General features: G+C 46.3%; 1 long non-coding RNA gene across 1 annotated transcript; it reads left to right on the top strand.

The window, feature by feature from the left end:
• Positions 1-10,181: 10,181 nt before the first annotated feature.
• LOC119959499 lies at positions 10,182-13,507 on the top strand. The gene is made up of 2 exons (XR_005459215.1): positions 10,182-10,324; positions 13,000-13,507. It is a non-coding gene; the product is annotated as an uncharacterized LOC119959499 (long non-coding RNA).
• The last annotated feature ends 7,881 nt before the right edge of the window (positions 13,508-21,388 follow it).

Genomic DNA, 21,388 nt, shown 5'->3' with positions numbered 1-21,388 from the left:
TACTGGCGACAGACCATTCACCTGTTCGGAGTGTGGAAAGGGATTCACCCAGTTATTCCAGTGAGGATTTATCCTTGAGGTGGGCAATATCATCGTTCTTTTTCTTTTTGTTCTCAGAGGGGTTGCCCCGCCAGAAGTGAGCTGGTGAATGAGAGTGAGGTGGGGGCTGCAGTTGTTGAACGAGTTTTGGCTGGTTTTGTCTGGGTCGGAGCCTGGGGGGGGGATTTGGTTTCAATTTGTGTATCTGGGTGGGGCGTTGGCAGGAAATGGGGGGAGATGGGGTGAGCTTGCTGGTGATGACTAGAGAACTGTTTTTGTTTTTCTCTCAGGGTGTGTGTGGCGGCCCTCTTGTGTGGCCCCTTGGCCTGTACTTTTTGAAGATTTACTCGATCGTCCCTCACGGTGGAAACGGCTGATTCCATGATGGGGAAGTGGGGGTGGGAGACCCCGGATTCGGCTGGTCACCTAGAATGTAAGGGGATTGGGTGGAACAGTGAAGGGGTTGTGTGTTTTCGCTCACTGAAAGAATCTAAATACTGGTGTGGTGTTCTTGTAGGAGACTCACTTGCGGGTTAGAGATCAGACCAGGGTGGCACGATGGCACAGTGGTTAGCCCTGCTGCCTCATGGTGCAGAGGTCCCAGGTTCGATCTTGGCCCCGCATCATTGGCTGTGTGGAGTTTGCTCATTCTTCCCATGTCACCATGGCTTCGCCCCACAACCCAAAGCTGTGCAGGTTAGGTGGATTGGCCACGGGAAATTGCCACTTAATTGAAAAAAAAATAATTGGGTACTCTAAGTATATAGAAAACAAAATAAAGATCAGACCAGATGGCGGAGGGGTTAGCCAAGTGTTTCACTCGGGCATTGACAAAGGGCTCGAGCTGCTGCAATTCTAATCAATAAAGAGATTCCTCTTTCGATCACTGGGCTCGTTCCTGACACTAATGGGAGATACATGGTGGTCAGCGGGTCGTAGGCAGGTACATTGGTGGTGCTGGTGTATGTCTATGACCCTAACTGGGTAGCATGGCAGCCCAGTGGTTAGCACTGTTGCTTCACAGTGCCAGGGACCCAGGTTCAATTCCCGGCTTGGGTCACTGTCTGTGCAGAGTTTGCGCATTCTCTCCGTGTCAACGTGGGTTTCCTCCGGGTGTTCCGGTTTCTTCCCACAGTTCCAAAAGACGTGCTGTTAGGTAATTTGAACATTCTGAATTCTCCCTCAGTGTACCTGAGCAGGCGCTGGAGTAGGTGACCAAGGGATTTTCACAGTAACTTCATTGCAGTGTTAATAATAAAGAATGTGACAATAATAAAGATTATTATTATGTGGCATTTGGGAAAAAATTGTTGGGATCCATCCCAGACCTGGATACAGATCAATTATATCTTGGAGGGGACTTCAATTGTGTTCTGGATCCTAAATGGACTGGTCCAAGCTCATTCAACCACAACAAAAACATGAAAAAGGAATTAAACCAGACAGACACCCAGCATCAACAATAGCAAACGCAGCAAAAGATTTTTAAAAAGTGTTCCCATCAGCAGATGGATCAGTAAAAGGATTACGGGACACAGATTTAAGATTGTGAACAAGATCTACAGGAGAGATAGGAGGTAGTCATTTTATACAGTATGTGATAATTATCTGAACTCGATGCTTACACCCAAGGTCGATAATCTCCAGGTCCTGATAACCCGAATGGTGCTGTCAGAATTTGATGTGAGGATTGGTTGTGAGTTTCCTGTCTACAAATCCCTTCCTAATCCCCCATGAAAGAAGTTTACAAAGGCATCACTGTCAGTCCAGAAACGTAATTCAGGAAAAATAACTATTTCTCCTGGTTTGCATTTGCTGTGTGTAAATCCTCCCCTACTAATCCCCTGTAAAAACAGTTTCCAAAATTAATCACTGTCAGTCCAGAATAGAAATTCACAACATTCGCTCCTCGTGCTCCCTGGTCCAGGATGACCGCTCATGCCCCCGCTGCACACTGACCCGCTTTTCCATGAGCAGTCCCCTGATTTGAGGGTGATGTTGACTCAGGGTTGCGAGTTTCCGCTCTGGGTCTTCATGTGGCTGAACAGAGCCGCAGAGCTTTGGACACATGGGACAGAGTGTCTAATAAGACAGTGAAATCCGGAGAGCAGGATTGGCTTCCTTTTCTTTCCATCTCTGCCACCGCTTTGCATCATCAATAAGACATTGGGGCTCAGACTAATCCAGTTTGATGGACAAGTTGTCTCCATTCTGAAGAATGGGGAACAAGCTCCTCCCACTCATTGAAACATCGCCCCGACAAAGATGAGAAACGCGCATGCGCCCTGATGCACATCCAATAAAGATGGCGGCCGTTAACCCGAGCCGAATATGAGGAGCCGCAGCTCCGCTCGGTACAAACTGGGACCCGCAAACTTTTCGAAGGTTTGCGATTGCAACAACTTTACACACCGTTTCCGCCCGCACCCGCGATCTCTCGCTCACTCCATATTGTTAAACGCCTTTTACCAATTCCGGATGTGAAAACACAGCCGTTCTCCTTCGCCATTACCCACACTGCGCATGCTTCAATCACCGGGCCCCGCCCCTCATTCACTCTGATTGTTTGGAGGACCAGCCGCTCCCGGTCGGTCCTCCAGGCCCGCCCCTCCTCTTCCTATTGGTCCGGAGCTGCCGTCAATCACCCGGACATTGTGACGGTGACAGACGGTGAGAGCGGCCACAGGCTCAGGCTGACTGGCTGATTCTCCAATAATAACAGTGAGTCTCAGTGGGACAATCAGACAATAATAGTGGAGATGGGGCCCAGAGGGGAAACAGCAAAGGATTCACTCACTTTGAGAGTAACAAACACAGTGCCTGTTCCCATAATCTGGCTGCAGTGTGTCAGTGAACATATAGGATCCAATGTAGAATCACAAGAGTCCCTACAGTGCAGAAGGAGGCCATTCGGCCCATTTAATCTGCACCGCCCTATGAAATATCACCCTACCTGGGCCAATCTGGGACGTCGTGGTAGCACAGTGGGTAGCACTGTTGCTTAACAGATCCAGGGTCCCAGGTGACAACTCGGTCACTGTTATTATTAGACAATAACCTGCCTGTCATTCCAATTCTGGTGAATGAAAATCGTTTATTGTCGCAAGTCGGCTTCAATGAAGTTACTGTGAAAAGCCCCTAGTCGTCACATTCCGGCACCTGTCCGGGGAGGCTGGTACGGGAATCGAACCGTGCTGCTGGCCTGCTTGGTCTGCTTTAAAAGCCAGCGATTTAGCCTTGTGAGCTAAACCAGCCCCACTGTGTGTACACTGTGTGTATTACTCTGTCACTGTTATCAGTAGACAGTAATAGGAGGGCAAGATGCAAGGTAGCAATGTTAATTTTTTGTTTCTGTGTTATCGTCAGTGTCACTGGGAGGTGTGTGATAAAATAGGAATGGAAACATCATGACAGAGGGACGTGTGACTGACTCCACCTGATTCAGAGCTGTTCTATCCAAGGTGAGAGCAATGAGGACATGGGGAACTCCAGAGATTTCTCATATCTGAGGTGCCTCTGTAGAGGAACTGAAATCATTCTAGTGGTTCTCGATTTATACAGGAAATATATCTGACAGCTAAAACCAAAGTTTCTATCTTCTCTTTGAGATACATTGTGATTGAAAAGATCAAATGTTAAAACATCAGGAGAGGAAAATTCAGACTGTCACAAAGGGCATCATTGCTACCTCACAGCACCATGGACCCTGGTTCAATTCCGGCCTTGGGTGACTTTCTCCCAGTGTCTGCATGGGTTTTCCTACCTACCAGTCAAAGATTTGCAGCTCAGGTGGATTGGCCATTCCGCTTAGTGTCCAAAAATATGTTGGTTAGGTGGGGTTACAGGGATAGGGTGGGGGTGGGCCTAGGTATACTGCAAACTGAATGGGCCGAATGGCCTCCTTTCGCACTGTAGAGATTCTGAGTGAACTGACGAATTCATTTGATTCACCATAATACTGCCAATTTACTCTCTACAAGTGTAACTCCCGTTGAAAGTTACTGTAAATCTGCTTCCAGCAGCCTGTCAGTGTGAATTCCAGATCACATCACATCACTGTGTAAAAACAATTCTCATCATCCCCTTGGATTCTGTTGTCAAATATCTTAAATCTCTGTGTCCTCTGGTTACAAACCCTCCTGCTCTTGGGAAACAGTTTCTCCCAAACGACACTATCACAAATCCTTCCACATTTTAAAAACCTCTATTAAATCTCCCCGTCACTTTCCCTGATCTCAGAGGGACAATCCCGGTTTCTCCTGCTCAGAGCAGTACCGATGCTGCCAGAACGGCTGAGTTTTTCCAACATTTACTGATTTTCTGCCTCTTTCTTTCTTTAATCCATTACAACTCGTTCATGAAATTCAACACCTCAATTAAATAGGAATATACAGATATCGAGAGAGAGAGATACAGAGGAAAGGAGAGACAGAAGAACTGAGAGAAAAACTGAGATTTTAAACAGCAGAAGGATGAGGTGGCGAGAGATAAAAGCTGAGAAATAGAGGAAACAAGTAACACAGAAAGAATGATATAAAATATAAGGGAGCAGGTTATCAGTTCCCAGCTACAGAGAGCAGAGGGAACTCAGTGACTGATTCACAGACACAGCCGGTTCTGTCCGGGAATGGAGACTCTGAACAGAAATAACTGGCTCATTTGTAAATGTCACCACAATGTGATCTGTGTGTGTCTGCCCTGACTCTGTGGACAGATATAGACCGCACTGACAGATGTTCTCACCAGATTGTGGTCCCTGGATTTATTTTCTGCTCAGAAGTGAGATGTGCGGTTTGGAACCGGCAGCAGAGAAACAGGAAGTTGTGTTACCTGAGAATGAAACAGCAGGCGTCAGTTTCATGTTATCACCGTGAACAGTCTTCCTGCCTGTGAGGGTGAACTCACTGTGACAGCATCAAGAACACCCACACAGATTGCTGCCGGCCTCAGCATTACATTCACCTCACTTCCCATTTTAAACATTAAAATATGAGATTATTTAATTTTTTTTAACAATTCACTGAATTGGAAGATGGACTGAGGATTATCACTGGGAGAAATGAGGGGACGTTATAGAAACTTAAATTTTCCTCAAAGAGGGTTATTAGAAAATAGGAGATTAAAAGTGAGTCAGGGCCAATCAGAGAGAGAGAACGTGAGAGGTAGAGAAATAAATGATTGAGTCTCCATAAATGAGATGTTCTCTCAGAAAGCAGAGAGGTTCAGTGTGTTCGGTGCTTCTTCAGAGACAGATAATGAGACAGAAAAATTAAGTGAGTTCAGGCACTCCCTGAAATAGAAAGGTTAAAGGAGAGAGAGAAAGATAGAGAGAGGTGGGAGGTATGTGAAATGAGTGAGTGTGAGAGCGAAGAAAGATTAAGTGAGAAACTGAGAGAGAAGAGAGATGTCTAGTGAATGAGAGACAGGAGAGCAGGTTCACATACCCGAGGATCACTGAGAATATTCAGAATAAGGAGACCACTCAGAAAACAGACAATAGGAATCTTCAGCTGAACACATCACTCAGTCTTAAAGGGACAATCGGGGCTCTGACACTGCTCAGCTCCCAGTTAAAGGGGCAGACACAGCTTCACCCTTTTCTCTTATGTTTATGGTTGTTAAAGGCTGGTAGGAGTGAGGTTCATTTAAAAAGGCAGAATGTGGGAAGCACACAAGTCCAAAGATGTGCAGGTTAGGCGGATTGGCCATGATAAATTACCCTTAATGTTCAAGGTTCAGTGGGGTTGCTGGGTTACGGGGATGGGGTGGAGGCGTGGGCTTAAGTAAGTGCTCTTTGCAAGAGCTGGTGCAGACTCGATGGGCCGAATGGCCTCCTTCTGCACTGTAAATTCTATGATTCTATGAAAACTGGGAATTCTTGGACACAATCGGCAGCTCCTTCTTTATGTGGGAATCAAACTGTTGTCTAATTGTCGCGGCAGTTAACAGGCTTCTGTGAAGTTCTCCAGCTGCTATTTCAATGCAGACTTCAACCAATCTATTTCAAGTCAGTTTCTATTCAGTTAATACATTGTGACTGTCACATAACCACATTTTCAGTCTGGAAGCTTAAACCAGCTGCTTTACATTCAATCATGAACATCACAGTTTTACACCAATCACAGATTTGACAGCACGTTTCCTGCATTTACCATTGTTCTTCCTGACTCTAAACACAGTTATAAAGGAGCTTCTGTTCCATGCCTAGGAGCTCTGAACTATGGAAGAGAGCAGCTGGGACACATTTCTTACACACCTCAGGATTAACACACACGGGGACTTTGCTGTCAGTGAAGAGAGATGAGAAATACCAAAGTGTTGTTTGTCCCTCTCGGTGTGACCCTGAAGGACTATGTCCAGGCTGAAGTTCTGTTCCTGCCGTGTGATCCTCCTCCAGATTGTCCTTTCTAAGCTCCAGACAGGTGATGTTAAACACAGGTGGCAAAGACAAAAACCTGCAATGTTTCAAACCAAGCTTATTTATTTCACATTTATTCAGAATATTAAACCTCATCAACAGATTAAGATTGTCACAATGAAACTGATTAACGCCTGAACATGATTAACAGCATCAATAAAGGCAGAATCCAAAATTTGTAGTCACTTGTGAACTCGCTGGTGTGTTAGCAAGCGGGATGAATGAGTAAATCCCTTTCCACAGACATTACAGTTGAATGGCCTCTCCCCAGTGTGAATTTGATGGTGTTTCAAAAGATAAGATAAATGAGAAAATTCCTTCCCACACCTGAAGCAGGTGAACGGCCTCTCCCCAGTGAACTCTCTGGTGTGTGAGCAGGTTGGATGACTGACTGAATCACACACACAGCAGGTGAATGGCCTTTCTCCAGTGTGAACTCGCTGGTGATTCAATAGGTTGGATGAACGAGTAAATTCCTTCCCACATACTGAGCAAATGAACGGTCTCTGCTCATTGTGAACCTGCTGATATGTCAGAAGCTTGTATGAACGTGTGAATCCCTTCCCACAGTCAGAACAGGTGAACGGTCTATCCCCTGTATGAAGCTGCTGGTGTATCAGAAGGTTAGATGAATTAATGAATCTTTTCCACAGTCAGAGCAGGTAAATGGCCTCTCCCCAGTGTGAATTCTCTGGTGGTTCAGTAGGGCAGATGGACGGCTGAATCTTTTCCCACACACAGAGTAAGTGAAATGCCTCTCCCCAGTGTAGCATATTGGTGTGTTAGTAGATTCTTTTTGTTTTTAAAGCTCTTCTCAGGACAGTTAAAAAGTTTGTTATCAAAGTGAACAAGTTGATGTGTCTGCAGGTGGGATGACTGAATGAATCCTTTCCCACACAGGGAGCAGGTAAATGGTCTCTCCCCAGTGTGAATACATTGATGTGTCAGCAGATCCTTTTTACATTTAAAACTCTTCTCACAGTCAGGACATGTAAACAGTCTCTTATCAGTATCAACAAGCTGATGAATCACAATGTGGGATTACCAAGTGAATCCCTTCCCACACACAGGGCAGGAAAAAGGCCTCTCCTCAGTGTGAACTCGCGGGTGTGTCAGAAGGTTCAGAAGGTTGTATGAATGGGTGAATCCCTTCGCACAAATGGAGCAGGTGAACGGTCTGTCCCCAGTGTGACTGCAAGGATGAACTTCCAGTTGTGATGGGTAACTTCCGGGGGCGGGGCATACTGACGCCTGCGCGTTCTGGCTCCTGTGATGGAGATAGGACGTATTCATCCGCGCCCAGCATTCTGGGTATCCTTATCCGCCATTATTCCATTACGTTCCTCAGGTTGATAAATTGCTTCTGGTATTTTTGATACAATTCGGTGTTTGTACCGAATGGGGCGGCCGCCTCGGTGCTTTTCTCTCTGATTGGCCCCTGTGAACAGTTGTCATCTGTGTAGGGGGCGATATGCCGCAGGGCGCCTGCGCAACCGCCACCTTTCTCATGTGTAGCTGGGCGCATGCGCGGGATCAAGGAACCGGAAGCCGGAAGAGAGAATCTTGCGGATTTCTCTTCTGGACTGAGAGTGAAATTCCTTTCGAAACTCCTTCAGAAAGAGGAGGATTTACCAACGGGAACTTCAAACTAAACATCACATCATCATCTGACCAGGTTCTCGATTCATCAGGACCTGACTATCATTGGGAGGTAAAATGGTTTGTCTGTTCTGTCTGAGGACAAAGATTTCAGATATCAGAGTGACTGGGAAAATTTAAATGGCCATTCCGGGTTAAATTTGAGACTAATTACACCGATCGCATTGGAGACGTTAAATAATTTGCTGTTGTACTCTTGTGTATGCAGGTAAATTTTAAAATTACCACATTAACATACTTGGCAGCTAAACTGGGCAAACCGCATCGGTTTGGGATTTGACGCATGCAGACACGGAGAGAATGTTCAAACTCCACACAGACTGTGACCCAGGGCCAGGAGCGAACCCGGGTCTTCGGCGCCTTGGAGCAGCAGTGCTAACCACTGCGTCACCGTACTGCCCTGAGCTTGGGGAGTCGTGTCCAGCCAGCAGGGTACATGTGTGGCCATCTTAGTGAAGGTACATTAGGTAGGTGGGCTTCAGACCCCAGTAACCTGGAGAGAAAATGATGGACTCATTGATTTTATTCTCAGTCTGCAAACAGAAGCTGGAGAACTAAACCCAGTCAGAGAAGTGGGAGAGGGAAAACTGGGAGTGGAGGAAACTTAACTGCATTCTGCATTGGGAAGAGGGATGGGGAAAAAAAATATTTCACTGAAACTGGAATTTCTGTTTTGAATTTCTATCCAGGACTTACAATAATGACATTTGTCAACTCCTTTTACAGGATATTAGAAGAGGATTCAAGATCTGACAGAGCTATTTGATGCATCAGGATTTTTATATGGAAGGAGAAATGTTTGTTCTGTCTGTGGGAAAAGATTTCAAACATCAGTGTGACTGGAAAAGCCCCGAGACACACACACCCGAGTGAGAGTGTGCCAGTAAGTGGACTGTGGAAAGAGTTTTAACCAGTTGCACAGCCTGAAAAATATTCACAGCGGGAGAAACATGTATTTTAGAACATAGAACATAGAACAGTACAGCACAGAACAGGCCCTTCGGCCCTCAATGTTGTGCCGAGCCACGATCACCCCACTCAAACCCACGTATCCACCCTATACCTGTAACCCAACAACCCCCCCCCTTAACCTTACTTTTATTAGGACACTACGGGCAATTTAGCATGGCCAATCCACCTAACCCGCACATCTTTGGACTGTGGGAGGAAACCGGAGCACCCGGAGGAAACCCACGCACACAGGGGGAGGACGTGCAGACTCCACACAGACAGTGACCCAGCCGGGAATCGAACCTGGGACCCTGGAGCTGTGAAGCATTTATGCTAACCACCATGCTACCCTGCTATTTTGTGTGGACGAGGATTTAACTGATCTTTCAACCTGGAGAGACACAAGGACTCTGGCACCATGGAGAAACGATGGAAATGTGCGGACTGTGGGAAGGGATTCAATTGGCCATCCCAGCTGGAAATTCATCGACGCAGTCACACTGGGATGAGGCCGTTCACCTGTTCCATGTGTGGGAAGGGATTCAGAGAGTCATCCAACCTGCTGCAACACCAGCGAGTTCACACTGACCTGAAACCTTTTAAATGCCCAGGCTGCGGGAAGTGCTATAAAAGTTCTGGGGACCTGATGTCCCATCAACGTGTTCACACTGACGAGAGATCATTCAAGTGCTCTCACTGCGGGACTGGGTTCAGGAAATCATCTGAACTGACTGTACACCAGCGAATTCACACTGGGGAGAGGCCGTTCACCTGCTCCATGTGTGGGAAGGGCTTCATTAATTCATCCAACCTGCTGAGACACCAGCGTATTCACTCCGATATGAGAACTTATAAATGTCCTGATTGTGAGGAGAGCTTTAAAAGCAGCGACAATCTGCTGAGACATCGACGCACTCACAGTGGAAAGAGGCCATTCACCTGCTCCCTGTGTGGGAAGGAATTCACTCGATCAGCTGCATTGCTGACACACCAGCGAGTTCACAGTGGAGAGAGGCCGTTCTCGTGCTCTGTGTGTGGGAAGGGATTCACTTGTTCATCCCACCTGCTGAAACACCAACGCACTCACACTGGGGAAAGACCGTTCACCTGCCCAGTGTGTGGGAAGAGATTCACTGCTTCATCCCACCTGCTGACTCACCAACGCTCTCACACTGGGGAGAGACCGTTCACCTGCCCAGTGTGTGGGAAGGGATTCACTCAGTCGTCTAACCTGCTGACACATCAACGGGTTCACAGGTGACTGCAGTGATTGGATTCTTGTGTTATTGCTGCATTGAGGACTGAATGTGTGGGTTAATCCTGAGGTGTGTAAGAAATGTGTCCCAGCCGCTCTCTCTACGGTTCAGAGCTCCTAGAAACAGAACAGAAGCTCCTTTACCACTGTGTTCAGAGTCAGGAAGGACAATGGTGAATATTGGAAATGTGCTGTCAAATCCGAGATTGGTGTAAAACTGGGACCTGTTCCTGACTGAAAGTGAAGTGAAACAGCAGCTTTAAGTTTATAGTCTGTAACTTTATCATAAAATGTCCCAAGCTGTTTCACAGGTTATTAAACGTTTGATCAGGTGACATATGGCGCAATGGCTTGCACTGGGACTACGGCACTGAGGAGCTGGGTTTGAATCTCAGCCCTGGGTCACTGTCCGTGTGGAGTTTGCACATTCTCCCCGTGTGTGCGTGGGTCTCACCCCCACAACCCAAAGATGTGCAGGTTAGGTGATTGGCCACGCTAAATTGTCCCTTCTGCTTGCCTTCTGAGGAAAGGTTGGAGAAGTTAGGTTTATATCTACTGGTGTTTAGAAGAGTAAATTGGGCGATCCTTTCAGATCCTGAGGGGTTTTACAAGGTGGGTGTGGAGAAGATGTTTCTTGCCGGAGAATCTAGAACTCAGGGTCACTATTTAAAATGAAGGGGTCACTCATTAAAGACGGAGCTGAGGAGATTTTATTTCTCTCCGTGGGGTGAGTCTCTGGAACCGGCATCTTCAAAAGACATTAAAGCAGAATCTTTGAATATCTTTAAGATAGAGTTAGATATGTTCTTGATCAACATGGAGATGAAAGGTTATCCAGGTGTGGGCAGGAATGTGCGTTGAGGTTACAATTAGATCAGTCATTATCTTATTGAATGGCGGAGCAGACCCGAGGGGCCGAGTGGCCCATTCCTGCTCCTATTTCATATGTTTGAAGAATTGGAGGTTGTCGGAGTTTCCAGATGCCGTGTCATGGAGAGAGTGGCTGCCTCCATGGAGTCCTCAAGCCCCATGTTTACCCTGCCTGCCGACGATGACAGGCCCGGGGCAACGGGGTTCACCGGCCACCATCCTGTGATGGGAGTCAGGACAGATCATGAGGCAGGGCTTCCTCCCCAGTGACAGGCCCAGGTTACCCAGCCAACCGGCTGCCATCTTGGCAGGAAGTCGTTTGCATGAGTGGCCACACCTTTGTGAGGAAAGAGGGAGTGGGCAGGGCTTTGTGAGGAAAGAGGGAGTGGCCACACCTTTGTGAGGAAAGAGGGAGTGGCCACACCTTTGTGAGGAAATCTGGAGTGGCCACACCTTTGAGGAAAGAGGGAGTGGGCGGGGCTTTGTGAGGAAAGAGGGAGTGGCCACACCTTTGTGAGGGAAGAGGGAGTGGGCGGGGCTTTGTGGAAAGAGGGAGTGGGCGGGGCTTTGTGAGGCAAGGGAGTGGGCGGGGCTTCAGGAACACACTGGTCTGAGCAGCATTTTAAAACAGAATTCACTTCCCCAGAGAGGAGGGAAGACTGGGTCACCGGCTGAGTTAGTAGCTCTGATATTTGATCCACTGGGCAGTCATAGGTTATGGGGACGGGGAGAGAAGTGGAATGAAGGGCAGAATCAGATCAGCCATAAGGGGCTGAATGGCCCACGCTGTTGCCGTTTCATATGACCTTATAAAGCTGGCACTGTTCAGCGAGCAGGGCAAGTGTGTGACCATCTTGGTGAGGGAACAGACTGGGAGGAACTTCAACAACCCAGTGACCAGCGGAGAAAATGATTGAAGGAGAGTTTGTGAGACGGAGTTAAACCTTTGGGGAATCAAGAGAGGGGAAAAAAATACCCAACAGAAACGAGAATTGTCTGCTCTAAATTTCTGCCCTTTACTGACAGTGTAAACTTCTGTAAACTCCTTTTACAGGGTATCAGAAAGGGGGGATTTTAAGATCTTTAAGAATCATGCTACTCATCAGGTCTTGGATATCATTAACTTTGCAATGTGGAAGGTGAAATGTTTGTCTGTTCTGTCTGTGGGAAAAGATTTGAAACATGAGTGTGACTGGAAAAGCACCGAGACACCAGCTGGAAAACCATCGACACAGTCACACCAGTAAAAGTCCGTTCATGTGCTCCGTGTTTCTCATTCTCCTCCAGTCACACCAGTGAGCTCACACTGAGGAGATCTTTCAGCTGAATTTCCTGTGAAAAGAGGTTCAGGTGTTCATCTAACCTCACTACACACCAGCAAATTCACACTGGGGAGAGACCGTTAACCTGCTCCGTGTGTGGGAAGGGATTCACTCAGTCAACTACTCTGCTGATGTATCAGTGAGTTCACACTGGGAAGTGACCGATAAACTGTTCCGTGCGTGGGAAGAGATTCACTCAGTTAAACAACATGCAAAGTCATACTGGTGTGAAGACATTCATATGCTCTGTGGGAATGGATTCAGTCACTCCTGTAACTGGCTGACATACGAGAGAATTCACACCAGGGAGAGACCATTCACCTGCTGGAATGGATTCACTCGGTCACAACACCTGGTGACACACCAGCAGGAACATAAGTGACTGCGGTGTTGGGATTCTGCTGTTAATCACATCCAGGATTGACAGTCTGACAATATTTACTTTCTTCCTTCTAATGTTAACTGACTTGTGTTTAATATTCCAGATATATCACTGATTTTTGTGATGGCAGTGTCCATTTTAAAAACATCGTCTGTGATCTTACACCGCAATTCAAGAACTTCCAAAGGAAAAGTGAACAATAAAATTATTAATTTTTACTCCACTCCTAAATTGGTCTTTTGTATAAACTCTACAATTCAGTGGCTGAAGACTTCCTCTGATTAACATCTTCAATTAGAAAATACTGTGGGCACGGTAGCAGTGGTTAGCACAGTTGCTTCACAGTGCCAGCGACCCGGGTTCAATTCCCGGCTTGGGTCACTGTGTGGAGTCTGCACGTTCTCCCTGTGTCTGTGTGGGTTTCCTCCGGGTGCTCCAATATCCCCCGACAAGTCCTGAAAGATGTGTTTGTTAGGTGAATTGGACATTCTGAATTCTCCCTCGGTGTACCCAAACAAGCGCCAGAACGTGGTGACGTGGGGCTTTTCCAGTAACTTCATTGCAATGTTAATGTAAGCCTACTTGTGACAATAAAATTTTATTTTTTAATATTTTCCTGTTAAAAGTTTATTGATGAAACAGAACGTGGTTAAAAAAAACCAGAAACTTAGTTGAGGATCAAAGACAACCAGAGTAACAGGATGTTCACAATGTTCTGGGTCCCAAATACTTTCCCTGCGGCTCCTCTGTACCCTGTTCCCGTGACTCCCCGCTTTGGACACGGGGGCACTGAACCCTGGGGGTCGCATCACCATCAGCCCCGGTCATCCTCGCCCCTGAACCCTGATTGGTTGGAGATGCAGTTCCCAGTCAGTCCTCCAGCACCTTCCTGTCTCTATTAATGACGCCCATGGCAGTTCCCCATCTGGGAACATGTCCCGTTATTCTCAGCTAAATTCAGCCCTCAGCTCCATCACCTGGCTGTCAGTGACACGAGCAATAGAGACAGAAAGGTGCCCGAGGCTCAAATAGGACAACATTTGTGGATCAGGATCTCCGTAAACGTCAGCAACTTCTTAGAAAAAAACCCAAATTCTAAGTGAACACAAAGAGACTTCAAGTTTCATGACGTTTAATGCAACAAATAAATTAGAAGCTACTTTAACTCGGAAACATACACAGTAAACTATAAAATAGAACTTTGCCCTTTTACACAATCTAAAATCGCACGCCACGATTACAGTTCACTCTGTCCTGGAAGTCAAAACTTAATTGTCTCAGAACCAGTCCAAAGTGATGATTGATTCCCAAGGATTTACTTCCATTCTTTTCTTTTGCCGTCTGGCAGCCTTGAATCCCAGAATTGTCTTTCACAGTGAAAGATTAGCCAGCTGCCAGAAAACCGAGAGGAGGCACAAATAGGCCATTTTCTGGTTGGCGAGATGTAATGAGTGGTGTGTCACAAGGATCAGTGCTGGAGACTCAACGGTTTACAATTTATATCAATGACTTTGATGACGGGACCAAAGGTTTGCTGAGGAAGTGTAGGCACTGTTGTGCTTTCTTGATCGTAGCGTCGATGTGTGTGCACCAGGACAGATTGTTGGTGATGTGCACACCTAGAAATTTGAAGCTGTCAACCATCTCCACCTCGACACCATTGATGCAGACAGGGGTGTGTACGACACTTCCTGAAGTCAATGACCAGCTCCTCAGTTTTGCTGATGTTGAGGGAGAGATTGATGTCATTGCACCACTCCACTAGGTTCTCTGTCTCCCTCCTGTACTCTGACCCATCGGTGTTCAAGATCAAAACAGTAGGGGTAGTGTGGGACATGGTATTAATCGGAGATTAGGGAAGTATGTAGCATGGGTAAAACAGTAATGGGTGACTTCAATCTGCATATAGACTGGGTTAACCTAATGGACACTGATGCTGTGGAGGACAAGTTTCTGGAGTGTGTTAGGGACATTTATCTACAGCAGTAAGTTGAGGAACCGACTAGAGAACAGGCTTTTGCAGATCTAATATTGTGCAATGATAAAGGGCTAATTGATAATCGCACTGAAAACAACCTTTAGGGAGGAGTGACCAGAATATTGAATGAGGTATTCTAATCCGAAGCCAGGGTATTAATTTGAATGAAATTATGAAGGTAGAAGGGACAAATTAGCTGAGGTGGATTGGGGTAAATACATTAAAAGGTGTGACAGTCCACAGGCAATGGATAGACTTTTAATAATTATTACACAGTTTACATTCCTTCATGGCACAAGAACCCCAAAAGGTCAGAGAACCGTGACTACCAGAGGAAGTGAAGTTTTGTACAAGATTGAAAGAAAAGGCCGATAAAGTTATCAGAAATAGGAATAAACCTGAGGATTGGGAGGATTTTAGAATACAGCAAAGGACCAAAAGACTGAGAAAGCGAGGGAGAACAGAATATGTGAACCAGCAAAATAAATAAAAATGAACTGTAGAAGTTCCGGTACAGGTACGTAAAAAGGAAACGTTTTGCTAAGACAAAGGATTGTCCGACACAGATAGGAGAATTTATCGGGCAGCACGGTAACATAATGGTTAGCACAGTACCAGCACAGCACCAGAGTCCCAGGTTCGATCCCCTGCTGGGTCACTGTCTGTGCTGAGTCTGCACGTTCTCCCCGTGTCTGTGTGGGTTTCCTCCCACAGTTCAAAGACGTGCAGGTTAGGTGGATTAGCCACGTTAGATTGCCCTTAGTGTCCAAAAAGGTTAGGAGGGATTATTGGGTTTGGGTCGAAGTGAGGGCTTACGTGGGTCGGTGCAGACTCGATAGGCCGAATGGTCTCCTTCTGCATCGTATGGTCTATAATGAGGAATAGAGATCTCCACAGCCACATCGTTCAACACTCTGGGATGCAGATCATCAGCTTTTGGGGATTTATTCACTTTCAACCCCATTAATGTCTCCAGTACGACATTTTCACCAATACTAATCTCTGCCAGTCCCTTGGTTCTCTGGTGTTTTGGGGACAATTTTGGTATCTTCCTCTGTGAAGACAGACACACATTGTTTAGTTTCTCTGCATTTCCTTATTCCCCATTATAAACTCTCCTGTCTCTGCCTGGAATGGACCCACATTGGTCTTTGCTAATCTTTTCCTTTTCACATTCCTGTAGAAGCTTTTCCAGTTGGTTTTTATGTTTCTCGCCAGTTTGCTCTCATCAGTTTCTTGATCCTCCTTTGCTGAATTCTAATGGATCTCATGGAATCTTTAACTTTTCTTGTTCGCCGAGATTGAATCATTTTTTATGTTGGATTGTTGTTTCTTAAAGGAATCTATATTTGTTGTATATGTGTAAAATACAAATTGCAAAAATCCCAGAGGACCATAGGCTGCTCTCCCCTTTGAGAGAGAGAGAGCTGACTGGAGGTGATTTAACCCGAGGGTCAGCACACCTCAGGCGATGGGCCTGGTTGAGAAGGCCGGGCCTTCATGGATAAACCCAGCCAGTACAGGAGTTGAATCCTCTCTGTTGGCCTTGCTCTGCATCACAAACCGGTCGTCCAGCCAACTGAGCTAACCGACCCCCTGATAAATATGTAATAATTCCTTGAATATTAGGTGTTCCCTGTACCAATCAGTTTCCCAGGCGACCTCAGACAACTTGCCCCTCATACCCTGATAGTTTTCTTCTGTGAGAAACACCCAGATAAATTAAACAAAAGAACCATGTAACCACCAGGGCCCATCTCCATGGCAACATGGCTTTGGGGGTTCCAAACAGAAATAGCAACTAAATATCTTCACTCTTCCAAATACCCTTTCACTCTGTGATCCTTGTGCAATTTGAAGCCAGGTATCAGCGACAAGGCTCAAAGAGAATCAGCCCACTGGAGGCAAAGTGGTGAGACCGGCCAGTCCAGCAGAAATAAACCCTCTGACCATCCCCACTGACCACCTGTCAGAATGAACAAAATGCAGTCCTGGCTGTAGAGCAGAAACAATAGCAGCAGAATCCAACCCCTGTAATCAATTGTGAAATTGTTGGTGTCACAGCAGGTGTGGTGCAACATGCAATCCCGTCTCACATTGAGGGGTGAATGGCCTCTCCCCAGTGTGAACTCGCTGGTGTGACTGCAGGTTGAATGCTCGAGTAAATCCTTTCCCACACTGAGAGCAGGTGAATGGCCTCTCCCCAGTGTGAACTCGCTGGTGTCTTCGCAGGTGAGATAACTGAGTAAATCCCTTCCCACACTGAGAGCAGGTGGATGGCCTCTCCCCAGTGTGAACTCGTTGGTGTGTCCGCAGGGTGGATGAATCAGTGAATCTTTTTCCACACCGAGGGCAGGTGAATGGCCTCTCTCCAGTGTGAACTCGCTGATGTCTCTGCAGGTTGGATGAATCATTGAATCCCTTCCCACACTGAGTGCAGGTGAATGGTCTTTCCCCAGTGTGAACTCGCTGATGTGTCTGCAGGCTGGAAAACTGAGTCAATCCCTTGCCACATTTTGAGCAGGTGAATATCGTCTCCCCAGCGTGAGCTCGCTGGTGTGTCTGCAGGCTGGAGAACTGAGTGAATCCCTTCCCACACTTGGAGCAGGTGAATGGTCTCTCCCCAGTGTGACTGTGTCGATGAGTCTCCAGCTGAGATGGGAAACTGAATCCCTTCCCACAGTCCCCACATTTCCACGGTTTCTCCATTTTTTTGGGTCTCCAAATCAGTTGAAGCCTCGTCCACAGACAACACGGGTAAGGTCCCTCCCCACGCTGAATGTTGTTTTTCAGGCTGTGTAACTGGTTAAAGCTCTTTCCACAGTCAGTTCACTGGAACACTCTCACTTGGGTATGTGTTGTGTGGGTCTCGGTGCTTTTCCAGTCACACTGATGTTTCCACAGTCAGTTCACTGGAACACTCTCACTCGGGTGTGTGTTGTGTGGGTCTTGGTGCTTTTCCAGTCACACTGATGTTTCAAATCTTAAGCCGAGAATTTGGGTAAATGTTTCATCTTATCAACTCAAAGGCCAATGATAATCTGGTTCTAAGGAATCGAGTGACTGTCAAATTGAGACTTGACTGTTGAGATTTCTGTCTGTAATTCCTCCTCACTGAATATTCTGTAAAAAAAAATTACAAAATTCATCACTGTCAGTACAGGATAGAAACTCAGAACAATAATTCTCAATAAATGGAACATTTTTTTCCTCTCTCTTATTCCCCGAAAGCTGGAAATCTCCACCCCACACACTCTCCCTCCATTCTCACTCTGCTGTATCTAATATTCACCCTCCCTATTCTCCTGAAGGTGCTGATTCAGGCTGATTGACAGATCCAAGCTCAGCTCACTGCTTCCTGTCCAGGAGGTCACAAGAAATATGAGCTGCAGTCAGCCATTCGGCCCATCCAACCTGAACCATTCAATGGGATCATTGAAGCCTGGGAGTTTAAAATTAGAAAGTGTGCATCATATCCTGTCTCTGAGGCTGAGGGATAGTTTTCATCCCAGGCCTGTTATCATTCGCTTCCACAACCTGAAAGAAGATTCTGGAGATGGGTACGGTGAGGTGGCACCTGGCCCCCGGAGAGGGGGAGGATTCAGGCCTTTTCGGCAGCAACACAAACAAAGCGTCAAGGCATCGATGAAGTTCAAAGGCAGCTCAAGCCTGTGGAGAGTGAATTCCGTCAGGCTTTACCCTGCAACCCGAAAAACGGTATCCAACAACTCCGTCAAGTCTTTCAATAGATCATAGAATTTACAGTGCAGAAGGAGGCCATTCGGCCCATCGAGTCTGCACCGGCTCTTGGAAAGAGCACCCTACCCAAGGTCAACACCTCCACCCTATCCCCATAACCCAATAACCCTACCCAACACTAAGGGCAATTTATCATGACCAATCCACCTAACCTGCACATCTTTGGAATGTGGGAGGAAACCGGAGAACCCGGAGGAAACCCACGCACGCACGGGGAGGATATGCAGACTCCGCACAGACAGTGACCCAAGCCGGAATCGAACCTGAGACCCTGGAGCTGTGAAGCGATTGTGCTGTCCATAATGCTACCGTGCGGCCCCAACTATTGCCTTGATCTTCACTAAATCCATGAAGGGCAAGGATCTGGAGGGATGGTTTGCAGCTCAGACTAACTCAGGTTCTAATCCGGACTCTTTCCTTGTCATGGTGGTGTCTGAATTTCACAGAATCACAGAAATACACATTGGGACAGGAGTAGGCCATTCAGCCCCTCAAATCTGTCCTGCCATTTAGTGAGATCATGGCTGATCTGTGACCTAACTCCATATTCCTTCGTATCTTTGCTCAACAAAAGTCTATCTATTTCAGATATAAACTTAACAAGTGATCCAGCTTCACCTGCTGTTTGTGGGAGAGTTCCAAACCTCTCCCACCCTGTGTGTGAAGAAGTTCTTCCGAACATCTCCTGAACGGTCCAGCCCTGATTTTTAGACAATGACCCCTAGTTTTCGAATCGCCAATCAGTGGAAATAGTTTATCTTCATCAACCCTGTCTTTCCCTGTTAATATCTTAAATACTTCAATCAGATCACACCTTAACCTTCTAAATTCTAGCGAAAACAGGCCTAATTTGTGTAATCTCTCCTTGTCACGTAACCCCCCCGTAGTCAGTGTATTGTGGGGTGCCGTTTTAGTAAACCTTAGTTGCACTCCCTCCAAGGCCAAAATATCCTCCCGAAGGTGTGGTGCCCAGAACTGCTCACAGTTCTCCAAGTGGGGTCTTACCAGGGTTTTGTATAACTGCAGTCTTTATACTGAAATCCTCTAGCTATGAATGGCTTTCGCCTTTTTAATTATGTTCTGGACTTGATTGTGACATTTTAAGGATCTGTGCACCTGTACCCCAAGTCTCTTTGAACATCCACTGTCTGCTGACCTCTTTCCATTTAGAAAATACACTGCTCTATCCTTTTTTGTTCCAGAATTGCTTACATTCAATTCGATCTGTCACAAATTTGCCCATTCACTTAATCTGTCAATATCTCCTTGCAATTTAATGCCATCATCTGGGCTGTCTGCAATGCCACTTAAATTTGTTTCATCAGCAACAGTGCAGAAGAGGCCCTTGGGGCCCATCAAGTCTGCACTGACACATAGAACATAGAACAAGGTGTTGTGAACCAGTATTCGGATAATGTACAACGTTGGTGGAAAGGGCAAAAACATGGCAGATTGATTTAATGCGGAGAAGTATGAAGTAATTCATATGGGAGGCAGAATACAGAAAGGCAAAATAAAATAAATGGAATGATTCTTAAGATGGTGCAGGGGTAGCGGGACCTATGCGTAGATACATTATTGATGGTTAAAATGACAGATTGGGTGAACGGTTGATATAGCACCGAATGAAGGTAATTATCAATGGGGATATAGCATACAGAGGAAAGGACGTTATGTTAAACCTGTCTGAACCTCTGGTTCGGACTGAACTGAGGTATTGGGGGATTCGCACATAGGGAGAATTCGGGTGGATGCAGAAAATATTTATGGGAATGGGTTCAGAGATTAGGAACTTTATTCAGGAAGATAGATTTGAGAAGTTGCGACTGTTTCCCTTGACGAGCAGGTTAAAAAGTGACCTGAGAGAGGTATTAAAAATCACCAGTGTTCTAGACATAGTAGATAGGAGGAATTGATCCCTTTGGTGGGAGGGTCGAGTACCAGAGAGCACAGGTTGAAGCTAATTGGGAAAAGAGTCATGGAGACATGAGGAGAAACATTTTCACCCAATGAGTGGTTAGGATGTGGACGGGACTGTTTGAGGGTGTGTTAGAGGCCGGGTCAGTTAACGCTTTCATAGGGGAATTGAATTGTTCTCTTAAAAGGAAAACCAATGCTAGGTTACAGAGAAATTAGAAATATTGCATCAACCGCCCCTTTCGTTAGTCAGCACATGCATGCTGGGTGGAAGGGCCTTTGGCTGCATTGGAAACACTCTCAGACTATTTTAAAAGGACGACAGTGGGTTAGCTGAGATGTCACTGGGCTAGTAATTCAGATGCCCAACCTAATCCTTTGAGGCCCTGTGTCCAAATCCTACAACAGCTGAAAGTTGAATTTTAAAATGCAAACAAGTGACCCAGTAAGCTAATCTGCTCATGGATTTAGAGATGGCCAATAAATGTTGGCCTCGCCACTGAGGCCCACATCGCATGACTTCTTTGTGTTTAAATCAGAAACTGCAATAGAACAGTTTGGCCAGTTGGTGGCCGTGTTGCAGCGAAAGATGGGTGGGCCTGGACCCAATCAGTGACACCGTGATTGCTGACACTACATGAAGCAGAGATTGTCTCAATTATTACGACAATGGACTCTGTCGGTGTTCAAGTCAAACGAGACACCGTCTTTGAATATATTCGGCTAGCTCAGTTGGTTAGACAGCTGGTTTCTGATCCAGAACCAGGCCAACAGCGCTGGGTGAATTCCCATACCGGCTAAGGTTATAGATGAAGGACTTGCCTTCCCAACCTTATCC

Source organism: Scyliorhinus canicula, unplaced genomic scaffold (assembly GCF_902713615.1).
Source record: "Scyliorhinus canicula unplaced genomic scaffold, sScyCan1.1, whole genome shotgun sequence".
NCBI lineage: Eukaryota > Metazoa > Chordata > Chondrichthyes > Carcharhiniformes > Scyliorhinidae > Scyliorhinus > Scyliorhinus canicula.
Note: the sequence above shows the minus strand (reverse complement) of the source record. Positions and strands in the feature narration are given on the sequence as shown.